General features: G+C 35.5%; 3 long non-coding RNA genes across 5 annotated transcripts; 2 read left to right on the forward strand and 1 right to left on the reverse strand.

The window, feature by feature from the left end:
* Positions 1-4,852: 4,852 nt before the first annotated feature.
* LOC132117639 (uncharacterized) lies at positions 4,853-7,129 on the reverse strand. 2 transcript variants are annotated; one of them, XR_009425796.1, is made up of 5 exons: positions 6,973-6,987; positions 6,723-6,829; positions 6,508-6,599; positions 5,843-6,042; positions 4,853-5,489 (listed from the first exon to the last, which is right to left on the reverse strand). It is a non-coding gene; the product is annotated as an uncharacterized LOC132117639 (long non-coding RNA). The 2 variants fall into 2 exon arrangements; XR_009425795.1 differs by having other exon boundaries at positions 6,723-7,129.
* Positions 7,130-13,570: 6,441 nt separating this feature from the next.
* LOC132117828 (uncharacterized) lies at positions 13,571-15,072 on the forward strand. Of its 2 annotated transcripts, XR_009425853.1 has the most exons (4): positions 13,571-13,614; positions 14,208-14,240; positions 14,334-14,427; positions 14,509-15,072. It is a non-coding gene; the product is annotated as an uncharacterized LOC132117828 (long non-coding RNA). The 2 variants fall into 2 exon arrangements; XR_009425852.1 differs by lacking the exon at positions 13,571-13,614 and having other exon boundaries at positions 13,718-14,240.
* A 222-nt stretch (positions 15,073-15,294) lies between these two features.
* LOC132117830 (uncharacterized) lies at positions 15,295-17,876 on the forward strand. Its single transcript, XR_009425855.1, has 3 exons — positions 15,295-15,375; positions 16,024-16,572; positions 17,467-17,876. It is a non-coding gene; the product is annotated as an uncharacterized LOC132117830 (long non-coding RNA).
* The last annotated feature ends 984 nt before the right edge of the window (positions 17,877-18,860 follow it).

The following is an 18,860-nucleotide window of genomic DNA, read 5'->3' on the forward strand; positions in this document are numbered from 1 at the left end:
TAATTAAAGGAAAGTGAACAATGCATTTATTTAGTTTAAAAAATAACTTCATGTCGCTTTTTCAGGTGTTTATTTTTGGTTTTATTACACTTTCTTCTAATATATCAAATAAAAAATACAACTAAAGGAAAAAAATATGACAGATAATAATGCGTCATACAAACGGATTTTTTTTTCTTTTTTTTTTTTTTTTGGAATATCGTTGGCTACATGAATGAGTTGTGTCCTTATAGGAATTATTTTTATATAACATGTTGTCCGGTTCTTGAAGCATCGGTGGACAAGAGGAATGGTAAATACCCAGCTAACACAGTTACGTTGTGACGACGTAACTGGACCAGACCATATTCGTCGCAGCGACGTCCCAAATAACGTTCCAGCGACATAACTTTGTGATTCCCATATCCGTCGTGGGGACGTTATAGTGGAACGTCGCTGGAACGTGATGAGTACGTCCCAGCGACCAAACTGGCACGTTATGAGGACGTTCCTATAAAGTACCATATTGGTCGCAGCGACGTAACATATAACGTTCCAGTGACGTAACTTTGTGATTCCCATATCCGTCGTGGCGACGTTACAGTGGAACGTCGCTGGAACGTGATGAGTACGTCCCAGCGACCAAATTGGCACGTTATGAGAACGTTACTATAAAGTACCATATTGGTCGCAGCGACATACCAAATAACGTTCCAGTGGAGTAACTTTGTGATTCCCATATCCGTCGTGGGGACGTTATAGTGGAACGTCGCTGGGACGTGATGAGTATGTCCTAACGACCAAACTGGCACGTTATGAGGACGTGACATTACCGGATCATATTGGTCGCAGCAACGTATTTTCACCTCACCATTACCTTGAAATACATAAAGAACTAATAAACTCAATCCATCTCTGGTGCAAAAAATAAACCTTATGAAATCGAATCGTAATCTAATTATAGGGGATTCATAGTAAATACATCAATTACATACATGAAATGCAAACCAATACAAAAACATTACATTCTAATATAAAAAAACACTGCATTCATTCACAAATCAACATTTATTCAGCACTACGTTCTACAAATACTAAGCCAAAACATTTTGAACATTGCACCTGTTCTTTAACCATGCAAAGTGTTTCTAAGTCATGAGCACAGAAAACTGAACACATCAATTCACAGATTACACAATATAAACAATAGAAAATGTTTGTCTTATTAAGGATGGGGATAGTTAATGACGTTATCAGTGAAAATTATATATAATTATCAGTACACTTATTGATACAACTCTACATAATTTGGTGCAACAAAAAAATACATGATAAATAGATATGAAACAATTCAGCAGATACTGCAGTGAGCGTCGTATATGAGGCTCCTGGTATAAATGTCTGGTGGTGATGTGCTTTAATTACACGGCATGCAGGAAAAATATAGGCTAATTCATGCGCACGATTTTCTATTTCATTCCCTCGATTTGCTAAATCATGTACACTATTTATACATCCAGAGAACGAATTAGTAAATTGTGCATACGATTAAGCAAATCAATGAAATGTAAAAGTAATCGTGCACGTTTTAGTACATCGAGGGAACGAATTAGTAAATTTTGGACATAATTTGTTTTATTTTTCTTGCATGTCATGATCAGGGCTCTGTGCTCACTATCAGAGGATAAACCTAAACAATATAGCAATTACCAAAGAACCATAATTTTTGAGCTTCTCAGAAGAAAAACATTCATAAAGCGTAAAGATATGACAAATGAACAATATAGAGATTTCTAGCATCTTTCCTGTATTATTTGAGCGTATTGACTTTCTCAGAAGAATCTGTGATCTCTGATTACAGACTGTGGAGAAGACTCTTTCAGACAGTGCTGAGGAGGCAGAGTTAGGTGCTGGACAGCCGATAGAGAAGAGGAAGAGTGTGTTTCTTACCCTAGCAGCAGAAAACAGGCTCTTCTGAGGGAAGGACAGGAGGCTTGATGCAGTGTTTTGCTGTAATAACAATGCTTCTTCTCAGCACCTGATGTTCTTCAGAAAAGAGTTCCTCTAGTGTAGAGTCAGACACTCAGATTTCTTGCAAACTGGAATCTTTTAATAACATTTAGCATATTATTGTAGTCATGTTCATTGTTTTTATTATAACACATGGAAAGTTTATGAGAAAATTGTTAAATGTGTTCTTCCTCCTCTTCTTCATCCTGGGCCTGCACTGTCAACATCCTTCTCTGGCAGCTGAAAGGAAGAATCATCTTGTTAATGTTGCTCATGTATGATCACAACCAGTCAAAATCTGGAATCTTTTCTTTATGGTTTTCAAGACAAGTCTCTTCTGTTCACCAAGGCTAAATTAATTTAATCAAAATTACAAAAAAAAAAAAAAAAATATTGTAAAAAGAAATAACAGTTTTCATACTCTTTTTCGAATATACTTTAAAATTTTATTGAAATAATTATGAGGCAAAGCTGAATTTTTCAGTAACTTTACTCAAAAGGGTAAAAACTTTTTGATCAAAGTGTACATCTGCTCATGACGTCCTCACAACGTCGCCATAAAGTAATGTCGCGCTGACCAAATGACGACTAACTGGCGACGTCCTCACAACGTTCTGTGTTTGCTGGGTAAATGTTACACTGTTATACAAGCTGCATACTCACTAGGCCTACTTTACATTGTAGCAAAGAGCCATTTCTTCAGTATTGTCATTTGAAAGGTATAACAAAATTTAGACAGAACGTGAGGAGCGTACTCAGAGCCAGCCAGTCCAACTGTGAGTTTAATCTGTGCTGTATCGCCTTTCATAAAGAGAACTATTTATTTATATTTTATCAACAATCTGTACAGGTGTTCCAATGACAGCTTGAAGCGACAGTAATGCACAGACCCGATTAAACACGGTACAATTCACAATGACGGTGAGAGAAAAAAACATGTTTTATTAAAAGAATCGTTCTGAATAATTCATACATGACAAACAGCTGAAAACAATAATAAATACAAAAACAACTGTATAAATAAAAGCGGAAAAAGATTAGAAACATTCACTTCAGCACCACACTCTATTTAGCACCGCCCGCAATAGGCTAGTGAGTGAACTAGAATGTCGTAACAAATTCCTAGTACACATATTCCACATAGCCATTTCTCTCTAAATTGCTTTCGATATATACTCGAAAAAGTGTCTTAAATAAGTGTTAAGTAATATAACGTCATAAGTCTGGTTGCTAATTTTAATCGATATATTTCTAATGTATGCAATGCACACTGATGCTATTTAATTTGAAATTAAATGCCATCCAAACCTTAACTTTCCGGAGCTCCTACAACTAGACCTAACCTTACACAATATCCACGGTATTTTTTACTTTTCGATCATTTCGTTGAGTTTTATTGAAAATACATAACTTTCCGATCTGATACGGGATGTGAAAAGGATAAAGAAAGAGCTCGGCAAAAGGCGGAATCGAACTCGGGTCCGTCTCGACAAAACGCAGACTGCTGGCGCATTACCATCTGCGCCACAGAAATCGATAGTACAACCCCGTCTTTTCAAGTAGGGGTAACTGCAGCCTGGAGCAATGGGCGTGGCAAAAGGTGGGCGTGGCAAAAGGTTTCTCATTGGTGGAAATAAAGGTAGGGGCGTGGCAAAAGGTTTAGCGAAAACTGGCTGTTCTGCCTAAAGGCGAGCCACAATCTTAATCGCGATTGGCCTATAGATTAATAGAAAACGATAAATTAAACACACAATCCTTTAAAACCAATTGAAATTCATCCAATGTAAAAACAGCGTTAATGATGTAAAGAATATTATTTTAAATTACTTTCGAAAGTACCTTCAAAATGGCTTACTGACGTAATCACCACCACACGTTTAGGTCTTAGTTTATCAATAATCAAAAACAGATTACAATTATTTTTGAGAATACAAACGTCTCTTAACACGGTTAGTCGCACTTGCTGTTCTTAAGTTAAAGTCATTTAAAGTCAGCTGTATTTGTTAACATTAGTAAACTAACAAGAACAAACAACGTACAGCTGTATTTTTATGAACTAACAAAGTTTAATAAATACTGTATCAAATGTATTGCTCATAGTTAATGTTAGTTAATACATCAGTCAACAAATGAAACTTTATTATAAAGTGTTACACTAGAAAACTAGGTTTTGCCTGATAGAGAAAAATAAATATGACAAAACCATTAAATTATCAAATTTAAAAATTAGTCAGAAGAGTTAAGTAACCTTGTTTTAAGTGACATTAACCAATTAAGCAAACAGACACAGCTTTATCCACTAAAACATTTATTTAGCTTTCAGTTTCAGTCACCAATTCAAGTAAAAGGATAGATAGATAGATAGATAGATAGATAGATAGATAGATAGATAGATAGATAGATAGATAGATAGATAGATAGATAGATAGATAGATAAACCACTCATTCATTAATTCATTTTGTAGTAGCAGTCCATAGAACAGAATCCAGCAAACTCTTTGTCTGAATAGAAAGCTGTGAAGATGCCCTTCTTTCCAAGACCATCACACATCTGCTGAACTCCAGCTTCACTCTGTATGTCTTCCTCACATCTGGACTGACAGACTTCCAGTCAACCATACCTACACAAGAGAAAAACAAATGTTGAGAGATTCAAACAAGAAGTAACCAATAACTAGAATAAAATATCCAATAAAAAAAGAAGCGCAAGTGTTTGAGAGTGCAAGTCTGCAGCCAGACCCTTCTCCATTATATTATAATACAACTGTACTACTGACTCTTCACTGAGTACAAAAAGTACTTATGCTTCCTGTGCATGGTTCCTAAAAGAATGGAATCAGAAAAAAGTTGACTGGCACTCATCTATACCACAGGTTATACTAACATTTACATTTACATTTATTCATTTAGCAGACGCTTTTATTCAAATCGACTTACAAATGAGGACAAAGTGGAAGCAATCAAAAACAACAAAAAGAGCAATGATATATAAGAGCTATAACAAGTCTCAGATAGCTTAACACAGTACACATAGCAAGGGCTTTTAAATAATATAATAAATAAAAAGAAAACAGATAGAATAGAAAAAGAATAGAGCAAGCTATTTGGTTAATGTGCATCTACCACTCCAACATGTTGGGTTAACTTCAAAAGAGTGAATGTCCTCCGAGTGCACTTTGGGCGATGGTACAGTCAAGGCATGAGGATCTAATACAAGAGGCTAATCATTCAGAGTAAAGTTACTGACAGTGCTTGACTCCATCTTCTAATGTTGACAATGTGCCTCTGAAGGAAAGTCAGTGTCTTTCTCAGGTGTGGTGGATATGTAATGTTGAAAGCAGAATACACACAGAAGGCTGTTATGAAGGCTTCATCAAGGCTGATGCACTGACACACATCTGTTCCATCTTCTGTCACCACACTGAGCCCTCGAACTATGATTGCCATTTTACAGTCAGTATCCATCAGGTGTATGGTAGGAAAGGTGTAGCCGGGTCCCCCTTTCATAAAATAAATAAAAAGAATAATGACAACAATAATAATAATAATAAAAATAAAGAGAAAAAAAGAAAACACTTTTCAGATTCATCAGATTCTGTTCCATCCTCTTTGGCTCAGATGGTGTAGCTACATACGTACACTGCAGAACTGCAGAAACAATCAGAAGCTAATGTATAACGTTCACAATATACGATGCATTTCATGTTCTTGTATAGACTGATAAATCTTGCATTGTTTTCTAAAACTATTGACGGATGGGCTAAAAAGGTACAGAAGAATAAAATATTACCTGAAAAGATTTGAAACAAGATATTTTACAGTTGATAAGTTTTTTTTTTTTTAATATACTCACTCCAGCAGGTGTCCTGAAGTATGTGTATTTTTTGAGTACATCCTCCACAGACATTCCTTCCGTGCTTTCTCAGCGTCTCCAGGAGCATGTTCCTGTCGTGTGGTCTTTGACCGTCGAGGGGTCTGGATGTGTTTTTTGATACTCACTTTATAACACATTCACATGTGCCTCAACAGACACTGAATCCTCCCCAACACAAGCTTCCTTCATCAGAACAACAGAAACAGATCATGCGTAGACCGTGATAGATATGAAAAACATCTAAATACTTGCTTTAGATATAAAAAATAATAAAAACATTGAACTGCATAAACATTAAGATGATGGTCAGGCAGTGAAGAAGTGGAGTACATACTAAAAGGATTTAAATATCTGTAGTACAGTATCTTCCTTACATTAACCTGCACTGAGTGAAAATGTAAAATTGATTAACAGTGCAAAAATAAGTTATGCATATGGCAGTGTGCTTCCATATTCTACAATAACCTGCCAGTGGAGCACGTTCTGCTTTACATTTCAGGTTTAGGAATGTGTCAGATGTGCTTAAAACACAAACTTGACTGATTGTCATTTTCCAGCAAATAAAGATTACAACATCTTGTTACTACAATATTGTGTGTGATTATGTTGATAGAGATAAATCAATGGTTTAAAAACAATGTAACTTACACAGTCATTTCTTTCTATATTTCTCTGAAAAGGGTTCTTCACCACCAGTGTGTTGACAGCTTGAATATACTCTGCATTAGTTGGAGACCTGGCAGAAAGGTAGAAACAAACTCTAAATTAGAGTTTTTTTATTTTGTCTAATCATCTTCAGATTGTGAATTGATCTTCATACAGTTGTAATAGCAGAGGCGGTAATAATTATTATACTTACAGGATGTATTCTGTACTCTATTGTACAAAAAGGACGCAGATATAAACTATCATCTCTGAAGGATTCGCCGTCGATGCGGTCATCGTTTTGTCTCACTGTACATATGTCTGTCAACAACAATAAACTAATTACTAAAGCTGCAAGATATAACGCAAAGGAAAAATTATGATCGTATTGTAACAAACTTATCTTAATATACATATTTGTGGTATATAAAGTATAGATAAACGTATAAACGATGAATAATTACCTCACGTCTTATCGCTGCCACCTTGTCTAAGGAAATGACGTAAATGTATATTTACTGCTGATTTGCCAGCACAGTAAAACTCCTTTCACCAATGAGAAACCTTTTGCCACGCCCCTACCTTTCGGCGCTCCCATTGCTCCAGGCTGCAGCTACCCCTGTCTCCGTCTTTTTGCATCCTTTATAAACACTACCATACGTTTGTAGGCGGAGTTAAGTAGTCCCTTTCAAAATAAAAACAAAATAATTATTAAGAATAGCCTACAGGAGCGTTTTATTTTCATGAGAGGGCAATCGAATGTGCCCGTTCTCTTTTTTGAGCTGTATCTTGTCGTTTATCCGCCATAAACATTCATAAAGGGTTGCACTCGTCATTAAATTATGCACATATCCAAAAAGGAGTTCATTGCTATGCACATATCCAAAAAGGAATTCATGATAACTAAAATAACAATTTTTACTAGTGAAAATGTAATTTTAACATGTAACAATTAAGTTAAAGATATCAAGAATTATGTGTATTACTAGTTGTAATTTCATTTTTGATATGATAAACACATTTCTGCATTTCTGATGACGTCATTTTTGACATCAAGAATACGTGTCGTTACTAGTGAAAATGTAATTGTTGATATCAAGAATTAAATTGTTGATATCAAGAATTGACGTCGGTACTAGTAACCGTGTGATTACTGATATCAAAAATAAAGGTCTTTACTAGTAAGAATTGTATTTCTGATATGTGAAATCGGAATTTCAACTAGTAAGAAAGCAATTCTTGATATCAACAATTAAATTTGAATGGAAGCCTATGGTGACATTTAACTAGTGAAAATACAATTCCTGATATCAAGAATTAACATTGTTACTAGTGAAAATTGAATTGTTGATATCAAGAATTAACATTGTTACTAGTGAAAATTGAATTCCTGATATCAAGAATTAACATTGTTACTAGTGAAAATTGAATTGTTGATATCAAGAATTAACATTGTTACTAGTGAACGGCTCCTCCTTTATTTATTTATTTTGTCGTTGAAACTTGAAAATTATATTATGGCTGGATTATTATTATTTATTTATTTTTGTTAATTGTAAAGAAGTCAATTGATGCCGTTTCTTTTTATTGGCCACCAAGTCCTTCGCATAATTCAAAGGAAAAATGAACAAGGCATTCATTTAGTTTTAAAAGTAACTTCATTTCGTTTTTTCAGGTGTTTATTTTTGTTTTTTTACACTTTCTTCTAATACATCAAATAAAAAACAAAAAACAACCAAAACGAAAAACATAAAAGGGAATAATGCATCATACAAACATTTTACTGGACTTTTTTTTTTTTGTAATATCGCTGGCTACCTGAATGAGTCAAGTCCTAATATGCATTTTTTTTTATAAAACATGTTGTTGATAAAGTCTATTGAACCTCTTTTTCATGTCTGTCTCAGCCATTTCAATGTTAACCCTCTTGGGCTTGGATTTCACATGTTGCCACTGGAGTCCTCTTCCAGATCTTAGAGACCTTGTGCTCTTCCACCTTCCGTTTGAGGATGCCCATGCTTGACCAATCCATCACCTTTCACCTCAGCTTCTTCAGCAACGCTGTGGTCGTCTTGAAGTTGTGTTTGGGCTCGTTATCATGTTGGAATACTTCCCTGCGGCCCAGTCTCCGAAGGGAGGGGATCATGCTCTGCTTCAGTATTTCACAGTACATGTTGGCATTCATGGTTCCCTCAGTGAACTGTATCTCCTCAGTGCCGGCAGCAGTCATGCAGCCCCAGACCATGACACTTCCACCACCATGCTTGATTGAAGGCAAGACACATTGTCTTTGTACTCCTCACCTGGTTGCCACCACACGCTTGACACCATCTGAAGGGAATACGTTTATCTTGGTCTCATCAGACCACAGGACATGGTTCCAGTAATCTATGTCCTTAGTCTGCTTGTCTTCAGCAAACTGTTTGCAGGCTTTCTTGTGCATCATCTTCAGAAGAGGCTTCCTTCTGGGACGACAGCCCTGCAGACCAATCTGATGCAGTCTGAGCACTGACAGGCTTACCCCCCACCCCTTCAACCTCTGCAGCAATGCTGGCAGCACTCATACGTCTATTTCCCAAACACAACATCTGGATATGATGCTGAGCATGTGAACTCAACTTCTTTGGTTGACCATGGCGAGGCCTGTTCTGAGTGAAACCTATCGTTTTAAACCACCATGTTACAGCTCAGTTTCAGTGTCTTGGCGATGTTCTTATAGCCTACGTCATCTTTATGTAGACCAACAATTCTTTTTTTCAGATCCTCAGAGAGTTCTTTGCCATGAGGTGCCGTGTTGAACTTCCAGTGACCAGTATGAGAGAGTGAGAGCTATAACACCAGATTAACACACCTGCTCCCCATTCACACCTGAGACCTTGTAACACTAATGAGTCACATGACACCGGGGAGAGAAAATGGCTAATGGGCCCAATTTGAACATTTTCACTTGGGGTGTACTCACTTTTGTGGCCAGCGCTTTAGACATTAATGGGTATGTGTTGAGTTATTTTGAGGGGACAGTAAATTTACACTGTTATACAAGCTGTACACTCACTACTTTAAATTGTAGCAAAGTGTCATTTCTTCAGTGTTGTCACATGAAAAGGTATAATAAAACGTTTACAAAAATGTGAGGGGTGTACTCACTCCTGTGAGATACTGTATATTTAATCAAGTTTGTTTTATTGGGGTAAATTATCTACAAGCATTTAACATATTTCTATGCACACCAATAATATTGAACTACTGTCGCTACACTACATACACATTTATTGCATTTATTTTCAATTCAGCCAGAAACCTAGGAGTTGTGATGGATCATCAGTTAAGCTTCACAGACCACATTGCTACAATGAGCCGGTCCTGCAGATTTGCCTTATACAACATTAGGAAGATTAGACCCTTCCTGTCAGAGCAAGCAACCCAACTTCTTGTCCAAGCTCTTGTTCTCTCCAGACTGGACTATTGTAATGCTCTCCTGGCGGGCCTTCCTGCATGTACTGTCAAGCCTCTGCAATTGATCCAGAATGCAGCAGCGAGGGTTGTCTTCAATGAGCCAAAAAAAGCTCACGTTACTCCTCTCCTCATCAGGTTACACTGGCTACCAGTAGCTGCTCGCATCAAATTCAAGGTACTGATGCTAGCCTACAAGACGACCACTGGCACGGCACCAACATACCAAGACTCACTGGTTAAATCTTATGTGCCCTCCAGAAGTTTGCGCTCTGCAAGTGAACGACGCCTTGTGGTGCCATCCCAAAGAAGTTCAAAATCACTCTCAAGGACCTTTTCCTGGACTGTGCCCAGCTGGTGGAATGACCTCCCAATCTCAATTCGTACAGCTGAGTCTTTACTCATTTTCAAGAAACATCTAAAGACTCATCTTTTTCGCCTGCACTTAACCAACTAATACTAGCACTTTTCTTTCTTTTCATATTTAATAAAAAAAAAAAACCTGGCTATGCGTTCTGTACTAGACTAACTGAGACTTGTCATGGCACTTGTATACTGATTTTGTTCTTTTGTTGATCTGACTGCTTCTATTGTTATTGTATAAAAGCGTCTGCTAAATAATTAAATGTAAATGTAAATAAAACTGAAAAAGGCTTAGAAGGATCCTTATAGTCTGATAGTGGCTGATAGTTTAGAATTTGATTTTGGCAGGCCTATTTGAATACGATGAATTATATTTACTCTAAGTAAATAGCATATATTATTAGCAATAGATTCTATTTACACTTTTTAATAAATATGAGTATTTTCTTACAGTAATAGTTTGATGCTGCTCGTGCTACTTAGTGCAAGTAGTGACCAATATGTGCACCTCATTATTGTTGTAGGCCACATTATAAATAATAATATCTTAAATTAAAATTTTTACTAGTGAAAATGCAATTTTAACATGTAAGAATTAAGTTACTGATATCAAGAATTAAGTGTATTACTAGTTGTAATTTCATTTTTTATATGATAAACTTACTTCTGCGAGTGATGACGTCATTGTTGATATCAAGAATACCTGCTGTTACTAGTGGAAATGTAATTGTTGATATCAAGAATTCAATTATTGATATCAACAATTAAATAGTTGTTATCAAGAATTAAATTGTTGATATCAACAATTCACATGTTTAAATGTTAAAACGGCGCCAAAACTATTACAGATATCAAAATGCATTTGTTACTAGTTACAATTCTAAATTCACATATCAGCTTTGTATTTCTTACTAGTAGAAATATAATTTTTGATATCAACAATGACATTTTTACTAGTAAAAATGTGAATTCTTGATATCAACAATTTAGTTGTTACTAGTTGAAATGTTAATTCTTGATATCAAAAATGTAATTGTTACTAGTGACACTGTTCATTTCTGATATCTGAAAATGTATTTCTGATATCAACAATTGGTAGGGTAATTTCTGATATCTAAAATGGTTTCTTACTAGTAACAATTATATTAATGATATCAGAAATGAACATTGTCACTAGTGACAATTAAATTGTTGATATCAAGAATTGAATTGTTGATATCAAGAATTGACGTCGGTACTAGTAACCGTGTGATTACTGATATCAAAAATAAAGGTCTTTACTAGTAAGAATTGTATTTCTGATATGTGAAATCGGAATTTCAACTAGTAAGAAAGCAATTCTTGATATCAACAATTAAATTTGAATGGAAGCCTATGGTGACATTTAACTAGTGAAAATACAATTCCTGATATCAAGAATTAACATTGTTACTAGTGAAAATTGAATTGTTGATATCAAAAATAGCAGTTGTTACTAGTAGAAATCTAATTCCTGATATCAAAAATTAACATTGTTACTAGTGGAAATGTAATTGTTGATATCAAGAATTAACATTGTTACTAGTGAAAACTGAATTGTTGATATCAAGAATACATATCCTGCGAATGAATAAAAGTTAATTTGGCTTGCCATATCCTTCTCCGTCTGAGCGCAAGAAGACTACGCCCCCCTTTTTGTGTATTCATGTGGGTGGAGGTTAGTCAAAAAAACTGTTCTAGTGACGTCATTCCTGCAGGAAGTAGAGGGATGTAGTCCAAACGGGTCGTTCGATGTAGGCGAATTCTGTTAAATAAAATATCTCGCTTGGCATTGAACTTTGAGCTTTATAATTTTACAGATATTATTTATACTCTAACAACAACATTACACACTAACTAAAGTTTAAAACATGGGATCACGAAGAACGGGACCTTTAAATAATAATCTGATGTTTAAATCATTTAAAATGAGAATGTAAGTGTTCTCACCCCATTTTTGCTTGTAAAGAAAAAAATTTGATTAGATTTCATATCGCAATATATATCGCAGAAAAATAAAATTTTGCAATGTCATTTTTTCCCAGTATCGTGCAGCCCTAGTTTGTAGTTACTGTGGGTACATCTTGATAAGCCTAAGGCTTCTACCTATACCCTTTCGAACAGGTTGATTATTATGCTATAATTTATTTATTTATTTTTTATATGGATATTTCTTATGCATTGCTGTCATTTTCATTTCATGGCCGTGAGGTCAACAACCCCTCTTTCTTTCCTGCACTATGGAGTTCAAAGGCTCTTTCTGATCATTTGTTTTACTATGTGTTTGGGTGCCTTCACACCCGTGAGGTCAAAGGTCTTTATTTATGGCTAACCCCTCTGTCTTTCCTGATTAAATTAACTGCACTAAAGACTTCAAAGGCACTTTTTTTTTTACTGTGTGATGTCTTCGTTGCATTCCAGGTGACATGCATTCATATTGAGAGAGAAACACAAGATAAATCAAAAGGAAAATTTAAATATATATATATAAAAACCCATACAATGTCTAAGAAAGTAAATAAGAAAGAGTAAAATATATTTTTTTTCTACAACAATTACTCCTCTTTATCATTCTCTGATAAATGATTTATTCATTAACATTAGTTTTGATTATAACAACTTAAAACACACTTGTTTCTAATTCTAAGCAAACTCATAAATTATTATAATATCGAAAACGTAAATGATTATAATTGCACTCGACATCAGAATTCTGTAATGGATATGCAGGTCATCGATTCATGGGTTACTGTCTGTGAGTTTGCATAACTGAACGAGTGATTCTGTGATCACGCCTATTCTCTCATTCATCCTCTCTCACTCATTCTCTCTCTCTCTCTCTCTCTCTCTCTCTCTCTCTCTCTCTCTCCCTCATTTGGATTCCGTTATGTCTTGTACAAAGTTACTGTCTGTATTGTCGTGGTCAGTTGGTCTTCAGATAACTTTTAATATTATTGCACTACATGTATTATTATTATTAAGATACCATTTGAGCAGCCTATTTTTTGGGAAATATGTTATACAAAAAATTCATCAAGCATGTTAAAAGATGGCATGAATTATATATATATATATATATGCCATCAGTTTAAGAACAAAAAAAAAAATTACTTAGCAAATGGTGATAATGTTTGTTAATGAAAGAGTACAGGACAAATGAACATTTAAACCTTAAACTAGCAGCGCACGTCACTTTCTAAATGAAGTGCGTGACGTGCGCATGCCCGTCATTTTGTAACGGTCAACTTCCAGCAGACGGACACGGAGGAAAGGTAAGCGCTATAAATCTACTTTTATTCATAGATTTTAACTGATATAACGTTAAATGCCATCAAAGAGTAGTGTTTTGTATTTTTGTAGTTTTTCTCAATTTAATAAATAAATGCTCTGTTTCGTTAATTAGCTTAAAAGCAGTCTCAGAGGTGGTCTAAGGTAACGTTAACTGTTAAAATCTAATATAACCTTACCTGTTTTAAATTATTTGAAATTTAACACGATAAACTATACAGTATTCACTTTCTAATTATATATATTTTTTAACCGTAGTAACGTTAATTAGTTTGTTTGAATGTCTGCTGCTCGCTCTTGATGATGCTCATGCTAGCCATGCTGTGAACTTGAATATAAACCGCTGTATGAAGTTTAACGTTAATTAGACCGAGGCTGCCGAAATCATGTTCAGTGTATGTGGGATTAATAATTTCCCCTTTTCTCCCTCAAGTGGCAGGCTTGTAAATTCTGTCATCTGTTCATTATTGGTGTTGATGGTGTTTTTCACATGCATGCTTTTTAATGCTAGTTTAATTCTCAAATTGATCTGATACTTTCGTTTCACAAAAAGTAAACAAATTGTTTACTTTTTTAGGGCCTGGCTGCCACCAGTTGAGTCAATGATTCAGTGAGTTCCTTATGAGGAAATATATTTGTTACCACCTAGTAATTTAAATGTATTATTTATTGCTTTAAAATGAACACTTATATTTATCGTCAGGTGAAGAGACAGTTTGCGCAGCAGCAACAAGACAACTATTACAAGTAGAGATGGGTTTCAAGAACTGGTACTAATTTGGTTCCTGACTTGTTCGGTACTGAAAACATTTATATAAGCTACAGGATCAATAGTGCTGCTATCAGTATTCTTGTAACATTGATTCATTACCCTTTAGACACAACCACATATCATGCAAATCATCTCCGAGTGGATGGCAGCAAGGATCCAGGATCAAGAGATCATTCATCATGGAGACTGTTCCACAGGAAGCAGTTTATCCTGGGCGAAAAACTAAACCTGGTTGTTTCAGCATCACTCAGGCTAGACTAAATACATTTAAATTGATTTCAGTTGGTTATGTGTTTCAGGTCATCCTGACCATTCTGCTGTCCTGGATGTAAGGCCGTGCTGGAACTACATTTCTCATTGGTGAAAGATTTGTGCAGCGGTATCCAGACATATAACGCCCCATTCACACGGGGAGTCAACGCCTCTCGTTTACTTTTAAATGGAGTGACGTCAAGCATGGTGAAATTAATTCTGGGTCCGTTGGTCGTGGCAGAAGTTGAAAACTTTTCAAGCGCCAATGCAGCCGTCCTCCAATCAGAACGTCTTATGCAAATACCCTAGCGCAGACGCAAGCCAATCGAGTGCATGCAATACCAGAAAACTAATGTGATTGGCTGTCACTATGAGAAGAGACAGTAATTCCGATCCGATATCAGTGTCGTTTTTTGCATTTTTTTTTTAAATCAATATAGAATTTCTATACTTCATTGTAGGGATGTCAATTTTCATCGTTTAAATTAACGATCAATTAATCGATTAATCGTTAACCTTAATGCTGCAAAATGAGTCTATTGCAGCAACATCCAGTCACTGGTATGACAGGATGTGCAAAAGTGTGTGTGTATGTGTGTGTATTTATGTATATATATGTATATATATATATATATATGTGTGTGTGTGTGTGTGTGTAAAATAAATTTCTTTTAAATGTATAGCACAGTAATGAAGGCAGCAACATGTGGTAGATGGTAGTGTTCTGAGGTCACCGTGGCCACCAGATCCAGTCTGTGTCCAGATCAGAGGGTCACTGCAGTCACCCGGATCCAGTACGTATCCAGACCAGATGGTGGATCAGCACCTAGAAAGGACCTCTACATCCCTGAAAGACAGCAGAGACCAGGACAACTAGAGCCCAGATACAGATCCCCTGTAAAGACCTTGTCTCAGAGGAGCACCAGGACAAGACCACAGGAAACAGATGATTCTTCTGCACAATCTGACTTTGCTGCAGCCTGGAATTGAACTACTGGTTTCGTCTGGTCAGAGGAGAACTGGCCCCCCAACTGAGCCTGGTTTCTCCCAAGGTTTTTTTCTCCATTCTGTCACCGATGGAGTTTCGGTTCCTTGCCGCTGTCGCCTCTGGCTTGCTTAGTTGGGGTCACTTCATCTACAGCGATATCGTTGACTTGATTGCAAATAAATGCACAGACACTATTTAACTGAACAGAGATGACATCCCTGAATCCAATGATGAACTGCCTTTAACTATCATTTTTGCATTATTGACACTGTTTTCCTAATGAATGTTGTTCAGTTGCTTTGACGCAATGTATTTTGTTTAAAGCGCTATATAAATAAAGGTGACTTTGACTTTGACTTTAGATGGGGCAGAACAAGAAAGACTTAATAATCTTTCATTGTGCTAATGTATTATAATACAAAAGGGTATGGCTCTTATACAGTGCGCAGTGCTTATACACAACCAGTGCGCAGAATGATGCACTTGAAGCAACACAGAGTCACAGCGTGTAGCATTACTCATAGAAATGTTCAAAATGCCAAGGGAAGAGATATTGATGTTGTGTATTATATGTGTGCAATATTTTGAGCCTTTTCTTTTAACAGTTTTAAATCTTAGTTATTGTGCGCTCTTGAAGAGAGTTTCATTGTTTTGACTGTAGTAACTAGGGCTGGGATGATACGCTAATCTGCCAATTCAATACTATCCCGATACTTGTGTGCCGATTCAATGTTTATTTATAATTATATATATAATTGAGTATTGTGATTATAGTTATATAACTATTGCAATTCGTGACTTATCCAAATTGTCTATAAAATTATTTGTTTGTTTCTGTAGATTTGAGGGAAAGATTATAAACGAGGAGGTCTGGGAATGACTGAAGGGAACTGACAGCAGTGAGGGAAGGAAATAATCACCAGAATGTAAGTTCTTTGAGAATGTGTGCATTGTTTATTACAAGTTGAGTTTTCATTTAAATGTAGCAATGTACACAATGGTCAAACGTTTTAAATATATTTTAAAAGTATAGTTTATTTCTATAATGCACAGCTATATTTTCCGCATTAATTACTCCAGTCTTCAGTGTCAAATGATCTTCAGAAATCATTCTAATATGATGATTTACTGCTCAATCAATTTTTCTGATTATTATCAGTGTTGACAACAGTTGTGCTGCCCAAAAGGTTTGTCTAAACTACAGTTACATTTATTTCTTTTGGGGGGGGGCTAATAGCAAGAATGCATAAAATTGAATACCAGTGGTAGAGAAGACTTTTGTAATTTTACAAAAGATTACCTTTTTTTTTTCAATGTTTTGATCTTTCTGTTTATAAAATAATCATGAAGTAAAAATTTGACTCTCCAGAAATGCTAAGTTTTCTTCCCCATCATTTCTATTATGGGGAGTGTTTCCCAAAACTAAATATTGGTCACAAGTTCCATCGTTACCAATAGAGTTCAGTGGAACTAACGACCGTAGTAAGCTAACTGCAGATGTGATTCACATCATGTACGTCATGAGCAGATGTACACTTTGATCAAAAAGGTTTTTACCCTTTTGAGTAAAGTTACTGAAAAATTCAGCTTTGCCTCATAATTATTTCAATAAAATTTTAAAGTATATTCGAAAAAGAGTATGAAAACTGTTATTTCTTTTTACAATATTTTTTTTTTTTTTGTAATTTTGATTAAATTAATTTAGCCTTGGTGAACAGAAGAGACTTGTCTTGAAAACCATAAAGAAAAGATTCCAGATTTTGACTGGTTGTGATCATACATGAGCAACATTAACAAGATGATTCTTCCTTTCAGCTGCCAGAGAAGGATGTTGACAGTGCAGGCCCAGGATGAAGAAGAGGAGGAAGAACACATTTAACAATTTTCTCATAAACTTTCCATGTGTTATAATAAAAACAATGAACATGACTACAATAATATGCTAAATGTTATTAAAAGATTCCAGTTTGCAAGAAATCTGAGTGTCTGACTCTACACTAGAGGAACTCTTTTCTGAAGAACATCAGGTGCTGAGAAGAAGCATTGTTATTACAGCAAAACACTGCATCAAGCCTCCTGTCCTTCCCTCAGAAGAGCCTGTTTTCTGCTGCTAGGGTAAGAAACACACTCTTCCTCTTCTCTATCGGCTGTCCAGCACCTAACTCTGCCTCCTCAGCACTGTCTGAAAGAGTCTTCTCCACAGTCTGTAATCAGAGATCACAGATTCTTCTGAGAAAGTCAATACGCTCAAATAATACAGGAAAGATGCTAGAAATCTCTATATTGTTCATTTGTCATATCTTTACGCTTTATGAATGTTTTTCTTCTGAGAAGCTCAAAAATTATGGTTCTTTGGTAATTGCTATATTGTTTAGGTTTATCCTCTGATAGTGAGCACAGAGCCCTGATCATGACATGCAAGAAAAATAAAACAAATTATGTCCAAAATTTACTAATTCGTTCCCTCGATGTACTAAAACGTGCACGATTACTTTTACATTTCATTGATTTGCTTAATCGTATGCACAATTTACTAATTCGTTCTCTTGATGTATAAATAGTGTACATGATTTAGCAAATCGAGGGAATGAAATAGAAAATCGTGCGCATGAATTAGCCTATATTTTTCCTGCATGCCGTGTAATTAAAGCACATCACCACCAGACATTTATACCAGGAGCCTCATATACGACGCTCACTGCAGTATCTGCTGAATTGTTTCATATCTATTTATCATGTATTTTTTTGTTGCACCAAATTATGTAGAGTTGTATCAATAAGTGTACTGATAATTATATATAATTTTCACTGATAACGTCATTAACTATCCCCATCCTTAATAAGACAAACATTTTCTATTGTTTATATTGTGTAATCTGTGAATTGATGTGTTCAGTTTTCTGTGCTCATGACTTAGAAACACTTTGCATGGTTAAAGAACAGGTGCAATGTTCAAAATGTTTTGGCTTAGTATTTGTAGAACGTAGTGCTGAATAAATGTTGATTTGTGAATGAATGCAGTGTTTTTTTTATATTAGAATGTAATGTTTTTGTATTGGTTTGCATTTCATGTATGTAATTGATGTATTTACTATGAATCCCCTATAATTAGATTACAATTCGATTTCATAAGGTTTATTTTTTGCACCAGAGATGGATTGAGTTTATTAGTTCTTTATGTATTTCAAGGTAATGGTGAGGTGAAAATACGTTGCTGC

Source organism: Carassius carassius, chromosome 37, assembly GCF_963082965.1.
Source record: "Carassius carassius chromosome 37, fCarCar2.1, whole genome shotgun sequence".
Classification (NCBI taxonomy): domain Eukaryota; kingdom Metazoa; phylum Chordata; class Actinopteri; order Cypriniformes; family Cyprinidae; genus Carassius; species Carassius carassius.